This window comes from Arachis ipaensis, chromosome B6 (genome assembly GCF_059453495.1).
Source record: "Arachis ipaensis isolate K30076 ecotype BB chromosome B6, ASM5945349v1, whole genome shotgun sequence".
NCBI classification, from domain to species: domain Eukaryota; kingdom Viridiplantae; phylum Streptophyta; class Magnoliopsida; order Fabales; family Fabaceae; genus Arachis; species Arachis ipaensis.
The window spans coordinates 75,393,294-75,409,759 of record NC_142441.1 but is presented as its reverse complement, the minus strand read 5'-3'; the positions used below and the strand labels follow the sequence as shown (position 1 = coordinate 75,409,759).

The 16,466-nt window shown below is 36.3% G+C and overlaps 1 non-coding gene across 1 annotated transcript; it reads left to right on the top strand.

Moving 5' to 3' along the window:
• Positions 1-303: 303 nt before the first annotated feature.
• LOC148561387 (small nucleolar RNA R71) lies at positions 304-411 on the top strand. The gene has a single exon (XR_015887040.1). It is a non-coding gene; the product is annotated as a small nucleolar RNA R71 (small nucleolar RNA).
• Positions 412-16,466: the final 16,055 nt, after the last annotated feature.

The window sequence follows — 16,466 nt, the reverse complement described above, 5'->3', positions numbered from 1 at the left end:
AGCTTGCATTCCATTCAGACTCTGAGAAATCATATTGACTTGCTGAGTCAATATTTTATTCTGTGCCAATATGGCATTCAGAGTATCAACTTCAAGAACTCCCTTCTTCATAGGCGTCCCATTATTCACAGGATTTCCTTCAGAAGTGTACTTGAACTAGTTATTTGCAACCATGTCAATGAGTTCTTGAGCTTCTGCAGGCGTTTTCTTTAGGTGAATGGATCCACCTGCAGAAGTGTCCAATGACATCTTTGATAGCTCAGATAAACCATCATAGAATATATCCAGGATGGTCCATTCTGAAAGCATGTTAGTAGGACACTTTTTGGTCAGTCCTTTGTATCTCTCCCAAGCTTCATAGAGGGATTTACCTTCCTTCTGTCTGAAGGTTTGAACATCCACTCTAAGCTTACTCAGCTTTTGAGGAGGAAAGAACTTGGCTAAGAAAGCCTTGACCAGCTTATCCCAAGAGTTCAGGCTGTCTTTAGGTTGAGAATCCAACCATATTCTAGCTCTGTCTCTTACAGCAAAAGGGAAAAGCATGAGCCTGTAGACTTCAGGATCTACTCCATTAGTCTTAACAGTATCACATATCTGCAAGAATTCAGTTAAGAACTGAAAAGGATCTTCAGATGGAAGTCCATGAAACTTGCAGTTCTGCTGCATCAGAGAAACTAATTGAGGTTTCAGCTCAAATTTGTTTGCTCCAATGGCAGGAATGGAGATGCTTCTTCCATGTAAATTGGAATTAGGTGCAGTAAAGTCACCAAGCATTCTCCTTGCATTATTATTATTTTCGGCTGCCATCTCCTCTTCTTGTTCGAAAATTTCTGAAAGGTTATCTCTGGATTGTTGTATTTTAGCTTCTCTTAATTTTCTCTTCAGAGTCCTTTCAGGTTCCGGATCTTCTTCAACAAGAATATTCTTGTCCTTGCTCCTGCTCATATGACAAAGAAGAGGGCACAGAAAAATAATAATAATAGAGATCCTTTATACCACAGTATAGGAATCCCTGTGTGAGTAGAAGAAGAAAGGGAGACAAAGAATGTAATCTAATGGAAGAAACACAACTGTGAGGAGAGCAGAGATGTGAGATGAGAGAGAAGAGAATTTTCGAAAATAATTTTTGAAAAAGAGTTAGTGATTTTCGAAAATAGTTTTTGAAAAATGTTAGTAATTTTTTTTTTTTGAAAATTTTTTAAAATCAAAAGTTAAAATAATTAATTAATTAAAAAGAAATTTTTGAAAAAGGGGGAAGATATTTTCGAAAATTAGAGAGAGAGAGTTAGTTAGGTAGTTTTGAAAAAGATAAGAAACAAACAAAAAGTTAGTTAGTTAGTTGAAACAATTTTTGAAAAGATATGAAGTTAGGAAGTTAGAAAAGATATTTGAAATCAAATTTTTGGAAAAGGTGAGATAAGAAGATATTTTTTGAAAAGATATGATTGAAATTAGTTTTGAAAAAGATTTGATTTTTAAAATCACAATTAATGACTTGATTCACAAGAAATCACAAGATATGATTCTAAAACTCAAAGTTTGAATCTTTCTTAACAAGCAAGTAACAAACTTGAAATTTTTGAATCAAAACATTAATTGTTATTGTTATTTTCTAAAATTATGATATAAAATTAAGAAAAAGATTTTTGAAAAATATTTTTGAATTTTCGAAAATAACTAAGAAAAATGAAAAAGATTTGATTTTTGAAAAAGATTTTGAAAAAGGTAAGATTTTTAAATTGAAAATTTGATTTGACTCATAAAAACAAATAGATTTTAAAAATTTTTGAAAAAGTCAAATCTAATTTTCGAAATTTTAAGAGAGAAAAAGGAAAAGATATTTTTTTTATTTTTGAATTTTTATAATGAGAGGAAAAACATGAAAATTATGCAATGCATGAAATTTTTAGATCAAAACAATGAATGCATGCAAAAATGCTATGAATGTTAAGATGAACACCAAGAACACTATGAATGTCAAGATGAATATCATAGACACAATTTTGAAAAATTTTTAATGCAAAGAAAACATGCAAGACACCAAACTTAGAATTCTTTAATGCTTAGACACTAAGAATTCAAGAATGCATATGAAAAACAAGAAAAGACACAAAACATGCAAATGCAAAGATCAAGCAAGAAGACTTACCAAGAACAACTTGAAGATCATGAAGAACACTATGAATGCATGAATTTTCAAAAAATGCAAGATGCACATGCAATTGACACCAAACTTATAACATGACTCATGACTCAAACAAGAAACACAAAAAAAAAAATATTTTTGATTTTTATGATTTTCTAATTTTTTTGTATTTTTTCTAAAATTATTTGAAAAACAAAAATAAGGATTCCAAAATTTTTAATATGAATTCCAGGAATCTTGCATTGTTAGTCTAAACCTTCAGTCCAGGAATTAGACATGGCTCACTAGCCAGCCAAGCTTTCAATGAAAGCTCCGGTCCAAAACACTAGACATGGCTCAATGGCCAGCCAAGCTTCAGCATGTAAATCAGGAACAGCAGTAGGTGGATTAACAACAACTAGCTTGCTCTTGATAACAAATTGCAAGCCTCAGTCCAAAAGAATTTAGACATGGCTTTATAGCCAGCCAGGCTTCACGTGCTTCATGAAACACTAGAATTCATTCTTTAAAAATTTTGAATAAAATTTTTATATTATTTTTTTTCGAAAACAAAGGAGAAAATTTTGAAATATTTTTGAAAAAATTTTTTAAAAAGAAAACAAAAAGAAAATTACCTAATCTGAGCAACAGGATGAACCGTTAGTTGTCCAAACTCAAACAATCCCCGGCAACGGCGCCAAAAACTTGGTGTTGTTGCCGGATCAAACTTGACACTGATGTTACCGGACCAAAAGCTTGCCGAAAACTCGAACAATCCCCGGCAACGGCGCCAAAAACTTGGTACGCGGAATCGTGATTACACTTTAATTATGTAAAATTCATTGCTCTTTCTTTCCCTGTAAATGGCGCCAAAAACATGATGCCAAGACCATGGTTCACAACTCCGTGTAGCTGACCAGCAAGTGCACAGGGTCGTCCAAGTAATACCTTACGTGAGTAAGGGTCGAATCCCACGGAGATTGTTGGTATGAAGCAAGCTATGGTCACCTTGCAAATCTCAGTTAGGCTGATATAAATTGATAATGGTGTTTTCGAATTTGATATAATAAAATAGGGATAGAAATACTTATGTAATTCATTGGTGAGAATTTCAGATAAGCGAATGGAGATGCTTTCGTTCCTCTGAACCTCTGCTTTCCTGCTATCTTCATCCAATCAGTCTTACTCCTTTCCATGGCTGGCTTTATGTGATACATCACCACTGTCAATGGCTACTTTCAGTCATCTCTCGGGAAAATGATCCAATGCCCTGTCATGGCATGGCTAATCGTCTGGAGGCATCACCCTTGTCAATGGCTTCATCTTATCCTCTCAGTGAAAATGGTCAACGCACCCTGTCACAGCACGGCTATTCATCTGTCGGTTCTCGATCATGCTGGAATAGGATTTACTATCCTTTTGCGTCTGTCACTAATGCCCCGCAATCGCGAGTTTGGAGCTCGTCACAGTCATTCATTCATTGAATCCTACTCAGAATACCACAGACAAGGTTTAGACTTTCCGGATTCTCTTGAATGCCGCCATCATTCTAGCTTACGCCACGAAGATTCTAGTTAGGAGATCTAAGAGATACTCATTCAGTCTAAGGTAGAACGGAAGTGGTTGTCAGGCACGCGTTCATAGGGAATGATGATGATTGTCACGTTCATCACATTCAGATTGAAGTACGAATGAATATCTTAGAAGCGAAACAAGATGAATTGAATAGCAAACAGTAGTACTTTGCATTAATCTTTGAGGAACAGCAGAGCTCCACACCTTAATCTATGGAGTGTAGAAACTCTACCGTTGAAGATACATAAGTGATAGTCCAGGCATGGCCGGGAGGCCAGCCCTCAAACGTGATCTAAGATAGCATACAACTGATCCTAGATTGTCAAAAAGACGTCTAATACAATAGTGAAAGGTCCTATTTATAATAAACTAGCTACTAGGGTTTACAGAAGTAAGTAATTGATGCATAAATCCACTTCCGGAGCCCACTTGGTGTGTACTTGGGCTGAGCTTGAGTGTTGCACGTGTAGAGGTCCTTCTTGGAGTTGAACGCCAGCTTTTGTGCCAGTTTGGGCGTTCAACTCTGGTTTTGGCTCCTTTTCTGGCGCTGGACGCCAGATTTGGGCAAAAAGCTGGCGTTGAACGCCAGTTTACGTCATCTATTCTTGGCCAAAGTATGGACTATTATATATTGCTGGAAAGCCCTGGATGTCTACTTTCCAATGCAATTGGAAGCGCGCCATTTCGAGTTTTGTAGCTTCAGAAAATATACTTTGAGTGTAGGGAGGTCAGAATCCAACAGCATCAGCAGTCCTTCTTCAACCTCTGAATCTGATTTCTGCTCAAGTCCCTCAATTTCAGCCAGAAAATACCTGAAATCACAGAAAAACACACAAACTCATAGTAAAGTCCAGAAATGTGAATTTAACATAAAAACTAATGAAAACATCCCTAAAAGTAACTAGATCCTACTAAAAACATACTAAAAACAATGTCAAAAAGCGTATAAATTATCTGCTCATCAGGTAGTTTTCTTTCCATAGTTATTTTAATAAAAAGGTTAATTAACTTCATCTATATTGCAAGAAGCTAAGTTTGGTGTTGCACACCAAAACAATCTAAGGGAGAATGAAGGATTCTAAGTTTGGTGTTCCACCAAAATTTCATCATAAAACGCATTCTCACTTTCTGCATAATGCTAGCTTCAAGCATTTAGATAAACTAGTTAACTATTCTGCTGTTTCCTAGTTTTCAGTTTTATTACTTTTGAAAAAGAAAAAGAGTTTCACACATGGTTAATCTGATGCATGAGAACCGTTGGCAAGGTACTAAGTTTGGTGTTCCCACACCAAAGTAAGTTCAAAAGGGCCACAAATAAATCATGCATGCTAACCATTTTTCAAGTGCTTGGGGAACAAGCAACTTTCAATATCATTGCAGAGCATCATACAAGCTTTTGGAAGGATTAAGCATCATCAACCAAAGAGATGAAAGAGGAATGTGTGGATCAGTGATGATGATGATGAGGAGTAAAGCAAGCGAACTCCAAAAGGTTGTATTGTTAAGTAATTATCTTACATCAAACACTGCAATGATTGAGAGTGGTTTTTGTTTCCCTGATTATCTGTCTGTTTAGTATAGTTTTTTTTTCTGAAATTCAATAAGCAAGATGCTTGATCATTTACCACATCATACTCTCCAAAACTTGTTTGCACTCAATTTTTCAAAAAATGCATCACATGAAAGTTCTTTGAAAAGAAGGATTGAGGAATTAAACAATTTTGAGGCAAGCAAAAGATTAGGAGGAGTGGTGGTTCTAGTTGTATAATTATGTATTGAGGTTGCATGCTTATGAAAACTTGCATGGGAGCTCATAGGCGGGACATAGAGTTCAAAGAAGTATTGTGGAGATTCTCAAAAATTTATTGATCCGAGAAGCAGCAAACAAAACAAAAGAAAATAAAGAAAATACAAAAAACAAAAAGAACATGGCCCAAGGCTCTGAGCATCAATTACTAGGCAGAAAAGAAGAAGAAACAAAAACTCAAAAAGTTGTTATCCTAGTAAATGCTTGTGGTCGAATTGTGTCAAAGAGAGAGGCTTGAGCAAGTAAATCCTTAGGGGTGCTTTAACACCTAATACCTTAAAACCAACTGGTTTAGGAGTATTGATTGAAAGCTTATCTAAAGAGCCGCTTTGAGACATGACACTTAGAGTCAAGGCCAAAGCACAAGAACTATAAGCTACTTCAAGGTGATTACCTATAGAGAGATCTCCATGATATCATTTGGATGAAAGTCCTAAGGCCTAAGACTTCCAAGATATAGGGACTAGTAAGCACTGAAGCCCTTGCATGAGCATATAATTTAGAGTTCACCCCACCGTCACTTAATCACTTCACTCACAGGACCTTACAAGTTATTCTTCAATCCATCTTAATTAAAAGAACCTTTGATCATAATTCCTTTCTTGCTTGGGGACAAGCAAGTTTTAAGTTTGGTGTTGTGATGACAAGTCATCTTAGCCTATTTTCACTAGTTTTTTTTACTTATTTTCGATTGATTTATGCACTTTCTTGAGCCATAAGCAAGCCAATTGGGTAGATTTCCATGTTTCCTTTTATTCAATCAACCATGTATGAATTAATGCAATTTCATGAGATTTTATGCTATAATTGTCATATATTATGAAAGAATAACAAACTCATGATTTTAAGCAAAGCTTTGATGTGTTTGGTTGATTGATGATAGGTGAAAAGAGTTTTGAAGAAGGTTGAAGAAAGAAGGAATGGCTAGGAGCAAGAGAGAACAAAAAGCTTGAGCAAAAGTTTGCCTCAAACTTTAGCTCAAACTTTTAAAAGAGTTGAAAACACTCCAGAGGAAAAAAAAGCTTGAGCAAAAGTTTGACCTCAAACTTTAGCTCAAACTTTTTGGCAAACCTTGGCTTCACAAAATCAATACCCTGGAGGAAAAAGCTTGCGCCAACGTTTGAGGTCAAACTTTGGCTCAAACGCTGGTAGCAGCAAAGTGAAGCCATCTGGTATAAAAAGTTTGAGTAAAAGTTTGCCTCAAACTTTTACTCAAACTTTTACTCAAGCTTTTATGTTTTTCAACCCGGTTCACAATGGATCTTTCTCCAACTTCAAGAGCAATCAACCAAGGCCTTTATCAACCCAATTCCATCAAGAACAAAGGCCCAATTCAAGGTTTGAAGACCATTTGAAGAAAGTGTATAAATAGCTTAGGATTTAAGTTTTCAGGGAGTTTTTCTTTCCTTTGAGAGCTTTTCGTTTTAGTTTTGCTGAGAGCTTTTGGTTTTGGAATCATTTGGAGTTTCTGAGTTTCGGAGAGGAGAATTGAATTCTCTTCCTCTTAGTTTTCTTGTTTTCAATTTCAATTACACTTGTCTTGAGTCTTGGGTGTTGAGAATTGGGGAAATTCTGTCTCAATCTCACCTTGAGATCTCGTTCTGTTTCTTTTACTGCATCATTGGAGAATTGAGATTTACATTCAAGCTTTCTTCTGTTTTGATCTTTAATTTCTTGCAATTGAATTCTACATTTGGATCTAGGAAGGCATTGAGATCTAGACTCGGTTATCTAGTCTCTTGGGTCCTGAGATCTGGAGTTTGCATTTTAAATTCTCTGTTTAAAGCTTTTCAAGTTCATTTACATTTCCGTTTGAGATCCGGTTCAATTCAAGTCACTTTCTACTTGTCTGATTAATGCAATTTACTTTTCCTTGTTTAATTTCTGCAAATCCACTTCCCAATTCCCTTTACCATTCAAGCCATTTACATTTCTTGCACTTTAAGGTTCTGCAATTTACATTTCTTGCAATCTAAGTTTCTGTAATTTACATTACTTGTTCTTTAAGATTCAGCTTATTTACTTTCTTTGCTCTTTAATTTTCTGCAATCTACCCTTCTCCTTTTTAATTTCATGCAATTTAGCTTCTGTCGAATACAAACCACTCAAATCAACTCTTGATTCGCTTGACTAAATCAACCACTAAACTAAAATTGCTCAATCCTTCAATCCCTGTGGGATCGACCTCACTCCCGTGAGTTATTATTACTTGATACGACCCGGTGCACTTGCCGGTTAGTTTTGTGTGTTTGGGATTCGTTTCTCGTTTTCTGAAAATACGCATCAAGGAAAACTTTTTTAGTTTCTCTCTAATCCTTCTTATGACTTAAGATCTCTTTCATGAACTTAGCATAAGAGGGTATTTGCTCAAGTGCCTCTACAAAAGGAATCTTTATTTCAAGAGTCCTGAGATAGTCTGCAAAGCGGATAAATTGTTTATCCTATTCCGCTTGGCGGAGTTTCTGAGGATAAGGTATCTTGGCTTTATATTCTTCAACCTTAGTTGCTGCTAGTTTATTTCCTACAGAAGTGGTTGGAGAAGCCTGCTGAAGGGGGTTGTTATCAGCACTTGCAGGTGTTTGACCCCTTATTGTCGTTTGAACGCCAGCGTTGAGTGTTTTCTGGGCGTTTAACTCCAGTTCTTCACCCTTTTCTGGCGTTTGAATGCCAGAATCATTCCTCTATGGGCTCTTACTGTCCTCAGAGGGATTTTGAGCAGTGGCTTGGTCATTTTCTGTTAGTTGTTCCTTTCTTGGCTTTCTGCTGCTTTGAGTTGAGACATTCAATGTCTTCCCACTCCTTAATTGAACAGCTTGGCATTCTTCTGTTATCTGTTTAGATAGTTGTTGTCTTGTATGATTCAATTATTTTTCCATATTCTGGTTAGCATCTTTGGTTTCTTGTAGCATCTCTTTAAATTCTGTGAACTGTTTTGTTATAATAAGCAATTGCTAATTGAGTTCAACAACTAGTTCTTGAGGACTAAGTTCAATGGATAGTACTTTAGCCTCTTCTTTCATGGAGGACTTACTACTTAAATACAGATGTTGATTTCTAACAAATGTATCAATGAGCTCTTGAGCCTCTTCAATTGTCATTCTAATATGTATAGATCCACCAGTTGAGTGGTCTAGAGACATCTGGGCATTTTCTGTAAGCCCATAGTAAAAGATGACTAACTGCACCCATTCTGAAAATATTTCAGAGGAGCATTTCCTTAGCATCCCTCTGTACCTCTCCCAAGCATTATAAAGAGATTCATTGTCCTCTTGTCTAAAGCCTTGGATGTCCAGCCTTAGCTGTGTCATCCATTTTGGAGGGAAATATTGATTCAAGAATTTGTCTGATAACTGTTTCCATGTTTTTATACTTGCTGTGGGTTGGTTATTTAACCACCTCTTAGCATGATCTTTTATAGAAAATGGAAACAGTAATAATCTGTAGACATCCTGATCTACTTCCTTGTCACGTATTGTGTCAGCAATTTGTAAGAACTGTGTCAGAAACTCAGTAGGTTCTTCCTGTGGAAGACCGGAATACTGGCAATTTTGCTGCGCCATGATAATGAGCTGAGGGTTTAGCTCAAAACTGCTGGCTCTGATGGGGGGTATACAGATACTACTCCCATATGTAGCAGTAGTGGGTTAGGATATGACCCCAGAGTCCTTTTGAGCTGTTCATTTTCACTCAGGTCCATGATGGAGAAAGGGAGATGATGTGGATTACAAATAAAATATATTTTTGTTTTTATTTTATTTAATTAAGAGTAAACCGAATTAAAAAAAGAAATAAGATAAAATAAAATAATTGGAAAATAGAATATAAGTTTCGAAAACTAAATTAATTAATTAATTAAAAAGATTTAAAAAAATATGGATGAGGATTTTCGAAAAAATTAAGAGAGATCAAGTGGTTAATTAAAAAAGATTTGAAAATTAATTTTGAAAGGATAAGAAGTTAAAAAAAGATTTTGAAATTAAAATTTTTAAAAAGATATGATTTGAAATTTATTTTGAAAAATATTGACAAGGAAATTAAAAAGATTTGATTTTTGAAATTAAAGTTGATGACTTGACTAATAAGAAACTAAAAGATATGATTCTAGAATTTAAAGATTGAACCTTTCTTAATAGGTAAGTAACAACTTGAAATTTTTGAATCAAAATATTAAATGTTGGCAATAAATTCGAAAATATGAAATAAAAATAAGAAAAAGATTTTGAAAATATTAAGAGGAAAATTGAAAAATATTTGATTTTTTTGAAAAAGATTTGAAAAGATAGAATTTTTTAAATTGAAATTTTGACTTGACTAATAAGAAATAACTAAATTTTAAAAATCTTTGACTAAGTCAATCTAGGATTTCGAAATTTATTAGTAAAATAAGGGAAAGATATTAATTTTGATTTTTTTGAATTAATGAAGAAAGAGAAAAACAACAAAATGACACCAAACTTAGAATATTTAGGTCAAAACAAAGAAAATAAACAAGAAAACTTTGAATATCAAGATGAACACCAAGAACACTTTGAAGATCAAGATGAACACCAAGAACAAATTTTGGGAATTTTTAAGAAAATAAAAACACAAAGGACACCAAACATAAAAATTTTTATACTTTGAACACTAATAATTCGAAAATGCACAAGAAAAACAAGGAAAAACACAAAACAAGAAAAGATAAAGATCAAACAAGGAAAATAAATAAAAACAGCTTGAAGATCAATGAAGAACACAATGCATATATTTTCAAAAATTAAAGAGAAATTAAAAGATGCAATTGACACCAAACTTAAAACATGAAACTAAACTCAAACAGAAACCTCAATTTTTAGTTTATTAGAAATTTTCGAAAAAATCTAGAAAAAGAAAACAAGAATTTTAAAATTTTAACAAAAACAATAATAAAAGACTCAATTTTAGTGACTCTAAACCAAAAAGATAAATTTTTCCTAATCTAAGCAACAAAATGAACCGTCAGTTGTCCAAACTCGAACAATCCCTGACAACAGCGACAAAAACTTGGTGTGGGAAATTGTGATTACACTTTTCACAGCTCCGCACAACTAACCACCAAGTGTACTGGGTCGTCCAGGTAATACCTTACGTGAGTAAGGGTCGATCCCACGGAGATTGTCGACTTGAAGCAAGCTATGGTTATTTTGTAAATCTTAGTCTGGAGATTAATGATAAGAGTGATTGTATTTATGAAAAATAAATAACATGAAATAAATAGTACTTGTGATTCAGTAATGAGAAACAGGCTGAGATTCCGGAGATGCTCTGTCGTCTGAATCTTTGCTTTCTTACTATCTTCTTCTCCAAACACGCATGGCTTCCTTCAATGGCAAGTTGTATGATCCTCTCGGATGAAAAATACCAGGTACGATGTCTGCACGGCTAATCAACTATCAAATTTCTCGTCTCGGATGACAAATACCAAGTACAGCTACTGCACGGCTAATCATCTATCGGTTCTCACTAGCGTCAGAATAGGACCCTTGTCCTTTTGCACACTATCACTGCGCCAAACATTCGCAAGTTTGAAGCTCATCACAGTCATCCCCTCTCAGATCCTACTCGGAATACCACAGATAAGGTTTAGACTTTCCGGATCCCAGGAATGCTGCCAATGATTCTAGCCTATACCACGAAGGTTCTAACCCCCGGACTCGGTCCGTAGAATAGAAACCCAAGAGATACGCACTCAAGTTGTCGCCCAATGACTACGTTGAGCTCATATAGAACGGAGTGGTTGTCAGGCACGCGTTCATAGGGTTGAGGATAATGATGAGTGTCACAGATCATTATATTCTCCATATTGAAGTACGAGTGAGTATCTTAGAATAGAATCAAGCGTGATTGAATAGAAAATAGTAGTAATTGCATTAATCCATTGAAACACAGCAGAGCTCCTCATCCCCACCTATGGGGTTTAGAAACTCATGCCGTAGAAGATACAATATGAAGTGTAAAATGTCATGAGGTGCAAAATGAATCTCTAAAAGTGGTTTTTATACTAAACTAGTAACTTAGGTTTACAGAAAATGAGTAACTAAGTGCAGATTGTGCAGAAATCCACTTCCAGGACCCACTTGGTGCGTGTCTGGGCTGAGCTTTCAAGCTTTCACCTACATATGCCCAAGGTTGGAGTTAAACGCCACTGGTGCACGAATTGTAAATCACACTTTTTACAGCTCGTACCACTAACCAGCAAGTGCACTGGGTTGTCCTAGTAATACCTTACGTGAGTAAGGGTCGATCCCACGGAGATTGTTGGTTTGAAGCAATCTATGGTTATCTTGTAACTCTTAGTCAGGGAAACAATAAAATAATTCACTTATCAAATTTGATTGCAAGGAATAAAAGGGCAGAACACATATTATACTTGTATGCAATGACGGAGAATATGTTGGAGTTTTGGAGATGCTTTGTCTTCTGAAATTCTACTTTCCTCTGTTTTCTAATTCACGCACGCACGTTCTCCTATGGCAAGCTGTGTGTTGGTGGATCACCGTTGTCAATGGCTACCATCCATCCTTCCAGTGAAAAGGGTCCAAATGCGCTGTCACCGCATGGCTAATCATCTGCAGGTTCTCAATCGTACCGGAATAGGATTTACTATCCTTTTGCGTCTGTCACTATGCCCAGCACTTGCGAGTTTGAAGCTCGTCACAGTTATTCAATCCCTGAATCCTACTCGGAATACCATAGACAAGGTTTAGACTTTCCAGATTCTCTTGAATGCTACCATCAATCTAGCTTATACCACGAAGATTCTGATTAAGAGATCTAAGAGGTATTCATTCATTCTACGGTGGAACGTAAGTGGTTGTCAGGCACGCGTTCGTGGAGGAATGATGATGATTGTCACATTCATCACATTCATATTGAAGTGCGAATGGATATCTTAGATAGGAACACGCATGTTTGAATGGAAAACAGAATTACCTGCATTAATTCATCCAGACACAGCAGAGCTCCTCACACCCAACAATGGAGTTTAGAGACTCATGCCATCAAAAGGTACAAAGTTCAGATCTAAAATATCATGAGATGCAAAATAAATCTCTAAAAGTTGTTTAAATACTAAACTAGTAACCTAGGTTTACAGAAAATGAGTAAACTATGATAGATAGCGCAAAAATCCACTTCTGGGGCCCACTTGGTGTGTGCTGGGGCTGAGAATTAAGCTTCTCACGTGCCTGGGCTATTTTGGGCGTTCAACGCCAGGTTGTAACCTGTTTCTGGCGTTGAACTCCAACTTATAACTTGTTTCTGGCGCTGGACGCCAGACTGCAACATAGAACTGGCGTTGAACGCCAGTTTACGTCATTTATCCTTGAGCAAAGTATGAACTATTATATATTGCTGGAAAGCCCTGGATGTCTACTTTCCAACGCAATTAGAAGCGCGCCATTTGGAATTCTATAGCTCCAGAAAATCTACTTTGAGTGCAGGGAGGTCAGAATCCAACAACATCAGCAGTCCTTTTTCAGCCTGAATCAGATTTTTGCTCAGCTCCCTCAATTTCAGCCAGAAAATACATGAAATCATAGAAAAACACACAAACTCATAGTAAAGTCCAGAAATATGAATTTTTCCTAGAAACTACTGAAAATAAAATAAAAACTAACTAAAACACACTAAAAACTATATGAAATTAACCCCAAGAAGCGTATAAAATATCCGCTCATCACAACGCCAAACTTAAACTGTTGCTTGTCCTCAAGCAACTAGATAAACAAAATAGAATACAAATAATTTAAGAAGCAATAATATCTCATAGTTTTTGAGTGAAGCTCAGATTCTATTTAGATGAGCGGGACTAGTAGCTTTTTGCTTCTGAACAGTTTTGGCATCTCACTTTATCCATTGAAGCTCAGAGTGATTGGCATCTATAGGAACTCAGAATTCAGATAGTGATATTGATTCTCCTAGTTCAGTATGTTGATTCTTGAACACAGCTACTTTATGAGTCTTGGCCGTGGCCCTAAGCACTTTGTTTTCCAGTATTACCACCGGATACATAAATGCCACAGACACATAATTGGGTGAACCATTTCAGATTGTGACTCAGCTTTGCTAAAGTCCCCAATTAGAGGTGTCCAGGGTTCTTAAGCACACTCTTCTTTTTGCTTTGGACCTTGACTTTAACCGCTCAGTCTCAAGTTTTCACTTGACACCTTCACGCCACAAGGACATGGTTAGGGACAACTTGGTTTAGCCGCTTAGGCTAGGATTTTATTCCTTTAGGCCCTCCTATCAACTGATGCTCAAAGCCTTAGGGTCCTTTTTATTACCCTTGCCTTTTGGTTCTAAGGGCTATTGGCTTTTTTTTTTCTGCAAGCTTTTGTATTCACTGCTTTATCTTGCTTCAAGAATCATTTTTACGATTTTTCAGATTATCAATAACATGTCTCATGTTCATCATTCTTTCAAGCGCCAACATATTTAACAGTCTTAAACATCAAATTCAAAAGACATATGCACTGTTCAAGCATTCATTCAGAAGACAGAAAGCATTGCCACCACATAAAAATAATTAGAATTTATCTTATTAAAAACTCGAAAAATATTGCATCTTATTCTAAAGAAATTCTTCTATTTTATTTATGTTTAATGATGATGATAAAATTAAATTATAGCTTAATTGGAGATAAAATCAAAAATATAGATACTAATTACTACTATATGATTCCTAAGGTAAAACTAAAACAAAGACAGTTATCACAGAGTTAAGGCTAAGATTGGAATTTAACAACCTTTGTTCTGGGAAGTGGATGTTCCTCTAATCTGTGGGGTGCTTGGTCCTTCAAGAGATAATTTCTGGCGCTTCAATTCCCTTAAATCACGCCCTTGCTCCTCCTGTTCTTTAAGCTAATAGCAAAGAATGCTACTTTGTTCCTTCTGTTCTTTCTTTATTTGTTCCATGGCTTCTTGCATCTTGGTAATAGATGTTTCAAGATACTCCCAGTATTCAGATTGAGGGATTTCTGGGAAAAATTCCCGTGTTCTCTTCTTGATGGGGTCATCCTGTGCTTGTTGTTTTTCCATTGATGCTTTGGTGATTGGTCGCTCAACTGAGATATACTCAGTTATTCCCATCCTTACTCCAGCATCCTTGCAGAGCATAGTAATCAAGCTTGGATAAGCCAACCTGGCATCTTTGGAATTTTTGTTTGCAATTTTGTAAAATTCAGTTGAAATCAGTTGATGAACTTCCACTTCTTTTCCCATCATGATGCAATGGATCATCACTGCTCTTTTAATAGTGACTTCAGAACGGTTGCTAGTAGGCAGCAGAGAATGCCCAATGAAGTCCAGCCATCCTCTGGCGACGGGTTTGAGATCTTCTCTTTTGAGTTGATTTGGGACACCCTTCGTGCTGGTGGTCCACCTGGCTCCAGGGATACATATATCCTCTAGAATCTTATCCAGGCCCTTGTCTGTTCTCATCATTCTCCTATTGAAGGAGTCTGGATCATCTTTCAGCTGAGGTAGCTTTAAGATCTCCCTGATCTTGTCAGGGTGGGTATGAACAATCTTTCCTCTGACCAAGGTCCGATAGTCATAGGGAGCAGATCTATATAGTCTTTGCTTGTCTGTTTGCCACATATTAGCATAGAACTCCTGGACCATATTCCTTCCCACTTTCATTTCAGGATTAGCTAGGATCTCCCAGTTCCTAATTCGAATTCGCTCCTGGATCTCTGGATATTCGTCTTCTTTCAGATCGAATCTAACTTCCGGGATCACTGATCTTAGACCCATTATTTTGTAATAATGGTCTGAATGTTCTTTAGTTAAGAACTTCCCTTGATTCCAAAGTGGTTTTGGAACACTCTCTTTCTTGCCTCTTGGAGTGGGTTGTTTTCCTTTAGGAGCCATGATCTTAGTGGGTATGGTTTAGTGATCACGGATAAACACACCAAACTTAGAGGTTTGCTTGTCCTCAAGCAAAAGAAAAGAAAGGAGAGGGATAGAAGGAGAGCGAGTGTAGGATGGTGGATGAGAGGAAGGAGGCCGAATGGGTTTTTAAAAGGGAGGGGGGAGAAAGATAAGATAGAAGATATGATTTTAAAAAAATAAGTATGATAAGAAAAGATATAATTTAAAATTGAAAAGATATGAAAGATATTTGAAAAAGATAAAATTGGATTTTTGAAAAAGATATTGATTAGTTGAAAAGATTTTTGAATGAAAAGAGATAGATTTTTTTTGAAAATTTTGAAAAAGAGTTGAATTAGATTGAAAAAAAGGATTTGTGCTTATGGATTAAGATACATTTGATATTTTTAAAATAGGGTTTTTAGAAATTAGGGATTTTAGAAATCAGGGTTCTTAACATGTTTATGCAAGAAATCAGGAATTGAAACATGAAAATTAAATTTAGAATGAAAAATGTGAAGTAAAAACGAATTCACCTCCTCTCCACCATCCTGGCGTTTGAACGCCCAAACGCTGCATGTTTTGGGCGTTCAACGCCCAAATGCTGCCTCTCCTGGGCGTTCAACGCCCAGCTGCTGCTTCTTTCTGGCGTTGAACGCCAGGAACTCCTTTGTAACTGGGCGTTTTTCTGAACGCCCAGGACGCTGTAAATCTGGCGTTAAACGCCCAGAAGGAGCTTCTTTCTGGCGTTCAACGCCCAGATGGCTATCCTTACTGGCGTTCAACGCCCAGTGGATGCTTCTTTTGGGTGTTGAACGCCCAAAACAGACTCTTACTGGCGTTTTCTTGCCAGTGAGCTCTTTTTCTCTGTTTTGTGTGCAGAATCCTTCTGTAACCCTGTGAATTTATACAATTGACACTTCACCTTAGTATCAGTGAACTTTATATAAATAAATAAAATCAAGAATAGGGCAAAATGCTTAGAGGAAGTGATGCCCCATGGCTGGGTTGCCTCCCAGCAAGCGCTTCTTTATTGTCTTTAGCTGGACCTTGCTGAGCTTTTAATCT